This window comes from Macaca thibetana, chromosome 11 (assembly GCF_024542745.1).
Source record: "Macaca thibetana thibetana isolate TM-01 chromosome 11, ASM2454274v1, whole genome shotgun sequence".
Taxonomy (NCBI): domain Eukaryota; kingdom Metazoa; phylum Chordata; class Mammalia; order Primates; family Cercopithecidae; genus Macaca; species Macaca thibetana.
The window spans coordinates 32,939,184-32,946,070 of NC_065588.1; the positions used below are offsets into that span (position 1 = coordinate 32,939,184).

The following is a 6,887-nucleotide window of genomic DNA, read 5'->3' on the forward strand; positions in this document are numbered from 1 at the left end:
TACTTTTGAAATGAAAATATGTAAAAACATGACAAATTTCCCTCACTCATTCAACTCCATTTTTCATAGTACCTTTTGTGCCTATCCTTTCCAATCTTTTCTTAAATTTTATACAGACCCAGTGAAAGACACATACGTTACACACACATATATACACGTACACTCTCGTTACCAATTTTCTGTATTTGTTCTTACACTGTTACAAAGAACTACCTGAGACTGCGTAATTTAGAAAGAAAAGAGGTTTAATTGACTCACAGTTCCACAGGCTATACAGGAGACTGTGGAAGCCTCAGGGAACTTATACAATTATGGCGGAAGCCGAAGGGGAAGCAAGCACGCCTTTGCATGGTGGCAAGAGAAAGAGAGAGACAGAGAGAAGGGGAAAGTGCTACACAGTTTCAAACAACCAGATCTCTAGAGAACTCTATCAAAGGACAGCACTAGGGGGATGGTCCTAAATAATCAGAAACCACCCCCATAATCCAATCACCTCCCACCAGGCCCCACCTCCAACACTGAGGATCACAATTCAACATGAGATTTGGGTGGGGACACAGAGCCAAGCATATCATATACCTTACTTCACAAAAATGAAATCATACTATAATGGATTTGAGGAAATTCAATGGTGGTTCTTGTGTTGATTATGATTATATTGATTTGCCGATTCTATAATACTAGCTTTGTAATTAATGTTATTATATTCATGGCTAGTGTCCTAGGAAAAAATGCTAGGTTATAGGGAATGCATATTTTATAATTTCATGGACAAATTACTTTTACATAGGTTATATTAATTTAGATTAGGAGATTTCCAGGTTGCCAAACACTCCTGCTAGCATTGGATGCTATCTTCTTAAATCTCCCCATTTCCACTGGCAAAAATTATAAAGGTTTAAACTTTTTAGGTAGCCAAATCTGTGAGACTTTCCTTTACTAATTCTGGGTTTCCAATTTTACTTAGAAAGCCTTCCCCTCACCCTGCATCAAACAGTTGTAAAGTATTATCCTATCTGTATGTATTCCAATTACGTGGTCGATTTGGAGTAAGTATGTGGTGCTGAGAAGAATGTATATTCTGTTGAAGAGTTCTATAGATGTCTATTAGGTCTGCTTGCTGCAGAGATGAGTTCAATTCCCTGGATATCCTTGTTAACTTTCTGTCTCGTTGATCTGTCTAATGTTGACAGTGGAGTGTTGAAGTCTCCCATTATTATTGTATGGGAGTCTAAGTCTCTTTGTAAGTCTCTAACTTTAGGGTTGCTCCTGTATATATATATTTAGGATAGTTAGCTCTTCCTGTTTATCTTTACCATTATGTAATGTCTTAATATTTTAAAAGATACATTGCTTACATTGAGTCTTAATATTTTGTTTTGTGAGATGTTGAGAGATTATAAATTCACTTAAATGACTTCTGAATTCACAACTAGTCGTCGTAATACATGACAGAGCAGGAGCATTGCCATCTTGGACAAGCCTCTCATTCTAAAGTTCACCTTAATAAAAAAAATTCTGTTTAAAATTCTTTTTCTTTAAGCCTAAATCCAAAGGGCATCAGCCTAATGGCTAAGGTTGGGATAACCATAAACCACAAGTAAAATCTCCAACCAGAAACATTCCAAACTCCTCCCTGACCAGAGACATACTAGCCCCCTTCCAGTTGATCGAGATAACCCCCCTTCCACTTTTTTTTTTTCAAGGCCGGGAAGACGCCAGCCTTGAGATAACCCTGCTCCAAGCCAGAAAGATGTCTGCCCCAAGATAACCTCCCCTCTCCCCAGAGACATTCCAACCCTGTGGACAAAACTTCTCCCTCACACAGAGACATTCCAACCCCTGTGATAAACTTCTCCCTCACACAGAGACATTCCAACCCTGTGATAAAACTTCTCCCTCACACAGAGACATTCCAACCCTGTGATAAAACTTCTCCCTCACACAGAAACATTCCAAGCTTCTAATAAGCCCCCTCACCCTAAAACCAATATAAACTCTTAGTCTGTAAGAGAAAGCGCTCCTGACTGAAACTGGCCAGAAGCCCCTCTCATTTTTTATTTAAAGTAAACCTGTCTTTAACTTCCAGCTGTGTTTTGTGTTTCCTTTCCTCTTTAACTCTTACAATACCATTTATTGAACCATACATGGTCCTTTTTGATGTAAGAGTTAAAAAGAAATTGTTTAGGCAGATAGGGTAAGGAAGTCCTCAGTAAGGTTTTCCTTCAACATTTTAATGAAAAGCAGTCCCCAAATCATTTCTTTTCTAACAAACAGCAGCCTTTAAAATCGATCTGCAGACACAGATAAGCAAGCTGGAAACTTGCAAACACTCCTGCTAGCATTGGATGCTATCTTCTTAAATCTCCCCATTTCCACTGGCAAAAATTATAAAAGGTGAATGGGGTTTCCAATTTTACTTAGAAAGCCTTCCCCTCACCCTGCATCAAACAGTTGTAAAGTATTATCTGTATGCCAATAGGAGAAGGCTAGAGATTATAAATTCACTTAAATGACTTCTGAATTCATAACTAGTCATCGTAATACCTGTCAGAGCAGGAGCATTGCCATCTTGGACAAGCCTCTCATTCTAAAGTTCACCTTAATAAAAAAGTTGCCTAAATCCAAAGGGCATCAGCCTAATGGCTAAGGTCGGGATAACCATAAACCACAAGTAAAATCTCCAACCAGAAACATTCTAAACTCCTCCCTGACCAGAGACATACTAGCCCCGAGATAACCCCCCACTGGCCGGGAAGACGCCAGCCTTGAGATAACCCTGCTCCAAGCCAGAAAGATGTCTGCCCCAAGATAACCTCCCCTCTCCCCAGAGACATTCCAACCCTGTGACAAAACTTCTCCCTCACACAGAGACATTCCAACCCTGTGATAAAACTTCTCCCTCACACAGAGACATTCCAACCCTGTGATAAAACTTCTCCCTCACACAGAAACATTCCAAGCTTCTAATAAGCCCCCTCACCCTAAAACCAATATAAACTCTTAGTCTGTAAGAGAACGCGCTCCTGACTGAAACTGGCCAGAAGCCCCTCTCATTTTTTATTTAAAGTAAACCTGTCTTTAACTTCCAGCTGTGTTTTGTGTTTCTTTCCTCTTTAACTCTTACGATACCATTTATTGAACCATACATGGTTTTTGATGTAAGAGTTAAAAAGAAATTGTTTAGGCAGACAGGGTAAGGAAGTCCTCAGTAAGGTTTTCCTTTTAATGAAAAGCAGTCCCCAAATCATTTCTTTTCTAACAAATAGCAGCCTTTAAAATCGATCTTCAGACACAGATAAGCAAGCTGGAAACTTGCACAGGTGAATGCCAGTGGCTGTGCCAATAGGAGAAGGCTACCTGGGGGCTAGGCATGTTCAACCTGGTGGCTCCATCTTCTCTTTTCTTTGTCAACCACATGTACAGTAAGGAGCAGGCAACATGGCGCCTGCCAGATAGATTCCATCTGCATAATAAAAGATTAGGATTGGGTGGTCAGCTTCTTCCTGTGCTATGTAAATGGCACACCTAGTCTAGCCAATCTGTGGGCCCTGTGTAAATCAGATACCGCCTCCTCAAGCTCCTCGATAAAACCCCATGCATTTCAGTACTGAACCAGAAGATCCACTGAAGGCCCCCTCTCTCTCTGTAGGAGAAAGAGCTATTCTCTTTTTGCTTTCTCTTGCCTGTTAAACCTCTGCTCTTTTTGTTTTTTTTTCTTTTTTGAGACAGAGACTCACTCTGTAGCCCAAGCTGGAGTACAGTGGTGCGATCTTGGCTCACTGCAACCTCTGCCTCCTGGGCTCAAGCGATTCTTGTGCCTTAGCCTCCAAGTAGCTGGGACTACATGCTACATTTTAGTTTTGTTCCCTCACTTTGCTTTTGTGTCCCCTTTTCTCTCTGTCTCCTCTGTCATCTCTCCCTTTACCTCATTTTCAGGGTGTATGTGTCTGTACACTCATACACAGTTCCTGTATCTCATGATGGTAGGGTGGGGTGCCTTTGTCTTTGTCTCTGTAACTTTCTGAATGTTTATGTTTTTTTCTGTTACTGACTCTAATTTTCTCCATTTTTCTCTTTCTCTCCTTCTGTCTCTTTCCAGATAAATGAAATGCTACCTGAAGTTTACTATTGTCTGTTACAGCAACATCCAAAGGACAAACCAAGAAACTAAGTATTCCACAACACAGTCACTGAAACATAAACCCAACCACTGCATTCATAACTCTGAAGGCAGCCCTGCTCTTGACCACATAGATCCTTTATGCTTTTATCATCACAACTTTGGAGAACAACTTCAACTACTGTTTTGAAAAAGTGTTAATGCATTGATTATTAATAGAGATTTGGGGCAAAAAACACTTACCTCTTCATCATTTTTGCCTCCTCCTTACTGGAAATAGAATTGGGACCAGCATTTAACAACAGGTAGAAAAAGGGAATATTCCTGGCTCAGACTTCCCAGATACCATTCAGACAATCTTGAAGAGATTTGGGAAGTCTCAATACCTCACAGTTTTTAGAGTTTTGACAGAGCAGAGACCTATTTTTCAGTGTGAAATCAAGGCCAAATAGCCCGGTAAAGTAGATGATGGTAGAACTTGCATTTCATGTTCCTTCTTTGTGGAAAGGATGAAAAACCATCAGTGATAATTTCCAGTCTCAGTTGCAGGGAGGGGTCTGGACATGAATCAGGTCCTGCTGATGAGAAGCACTTGGAGAGTGGGGAGGCAGAAGAAGAGGGGGTTGTCTTCCTGACAAGCATGCTCTGGCTGTAGGTCGACATGGCTGGCCTCAGCCTTTCCTTTTCTAGGCTCCGACTTTGTGGGTGTGAGGCTTTCAGGGATGCCGCCGCAGCAGTGGGAGCAGCAGCTCCAAAATTCTGAATGCTAGCTAACTGGTGTGACTTTGATGCAGTAGTGGCTGCCTGACTTTAGTTTGTTCCATATGCCTGGGACAGGCCTGCTTTCTACCCATTGTACCAGTCCTCTTCACTCTAAAACCTGCTCTTAGTGGCCCTGCTCTGTTGCCTGCCACTGCTGCCTGGCCCGAGTGGTTCTCTGCACTGTAAAGACAGATTCCAGACGCTGGGAACTCACGCCTCAGACGCTATGTCCAGCAAAGGCTCTGTAGTTCTGGCCTACAGTGGCGGCCTGCACATCTCCTGCATCCTTGTGTGGCTGAAGGAACAAGGCTATGATGTCATTGCCTACCTGGCCAACACTGGCCAGAAGGAAGACTTCAAGGAAACCAGGAAGGCGGCATTGAAACTTGGGGCCAAAAAGGTGTTCGTTGAGGAAGTCAGCAGGGAGTTTTTGGAGGAGTTCATCTGACCAGCCATCCAGTCCAGCACACTGTATGAGGACCACTGCCTCCTGGGCACTTCTCTCACCAGGCCCTGCATCGCCCGCAAACAAGTGGAAATCGCCCACTGGGAGGGGCCAAGTATGTGTCCCGTTGCGCCATGGGAAAGGTGAGCGATCAGGTCCAGTTTGAGCTCACCTGCTACTCACCAGCCCCCCAGATAAAGGTAATTGCTCCCTGGAGGATGCCCGAGTTCTACAACTGGTTCAAGGGCCGCAGTGACGTGATAGAATACACAAAGCACCATGGGATACCCATCCTGGATGCTCCCAAGAACCTATGGAGCATGGACAAGAACCTCATGCATGTCAGCTAGGAGGCTGGAATCCTGGAGAACCCCAAGAACCAAAAGCCTCCAGGTCTCTACACGAAGACCCAGGACCTGGCCAAAGCCCCCAACACCCCTGACATTCTCGAGATCGAGTTAAAAAAGGGGTTGCCGGGAAGGTGACTGACGTCAAGGATGGCTCCACCTACCAGACCTCCTTGGAGTTCTTCATGTACCCGAAGTCATGGGCAAGCATGGCGTGGGCCGTATTGACATCGTGGGGAACCGCTTCATTGGAATGAAGTCTCAAGGTATCTAGGAGGCCCCAGCAGGCACCATCCTTTACCACGCTCATTTAGACATCGAGGCCTTCACCATGGACCGGGAAGTACACAAAATCAAACAAGGCCTGGGCTTGAAATTTGCTAAGCTGGTGTATACCGATTTCTGGCACAGAACTGAGTGTGAATTTGTCCGTCACTGCATCGCCAAGTCCCAGGAGCGAGTGGAAGGGAAAGTGCAGGTGTCTGTCTTCAAGGGCCAGGTGTACATCCTCGGCCGGGAGTCCCCACTGTCTCTCTACGATGAGAAGCTGGTGAGCATGAACGTGCAGGGTGATTATGAGCCAATTGATGCCACCGGGTTCATCAACATCAATTCCCTCAGGCTGAAGGAATATCATCGTCTCCAGAGCAAGGTCACTGCCAAATAGCCCCCTGTACAATGAGGAGGTGGGGCCTCCTCAATATGCAGCACCCCTAAGTACAGGTGCTAGTTGTTGTGATAGTTTGTAATTGTGACTTGTTCCTCCCAGCTGGCAGCGTAGTGGGGCTGCCAGGCCCCAGCTTTGTTCTCTGGTCCCCCTGAAGCCTGCAGACGTCATCATTGAAGGGAAGGGTGTGGGGCAGCTGCGGTGGGGAGCTATAAAATGACAAAAGATAACCACCCCCCCCAAAAAAAACAACTGCTCTTAGTTTGGACGGTAAACTTAGTAACCCTATCTCTAATTCTTCCAATAATTTTGTAAGTACCTAATTACCTGCATTTAAATTCTTTCTGTTTGAAACGCCTAGAGTAGTTACTGTTTCCTTTATGGAATGCCAGCTGATGTCAAACACAGACAAAACCAGATGGTGGTTAAAGGTGATAAAGACAGATTTTATTCAGTACTAACTCTCATAATAGAGGAGACTAGCCAACGTAACCTGAGCTCAACTCTGCTGTAACAAAAGGTGGGAGACTTTTTAAATATTGG

The 6,887-nt window shown here is 43.9% G+C and overlaps 1 pseudogene; it reads left to right on the forward strand.

Moving 5' to 3' along the window:
* Positions 1–5,111: 5,111 nt before the first annotated feature.
* LOC126930274 (argininosuccinate synthase-like) lies at positions 5,112–6,354 on the forward strand (annotated as a pseudogene).
* The last annotated feature ends 533 nt before the right edge of the window (positions 6,355–6,887 follow it).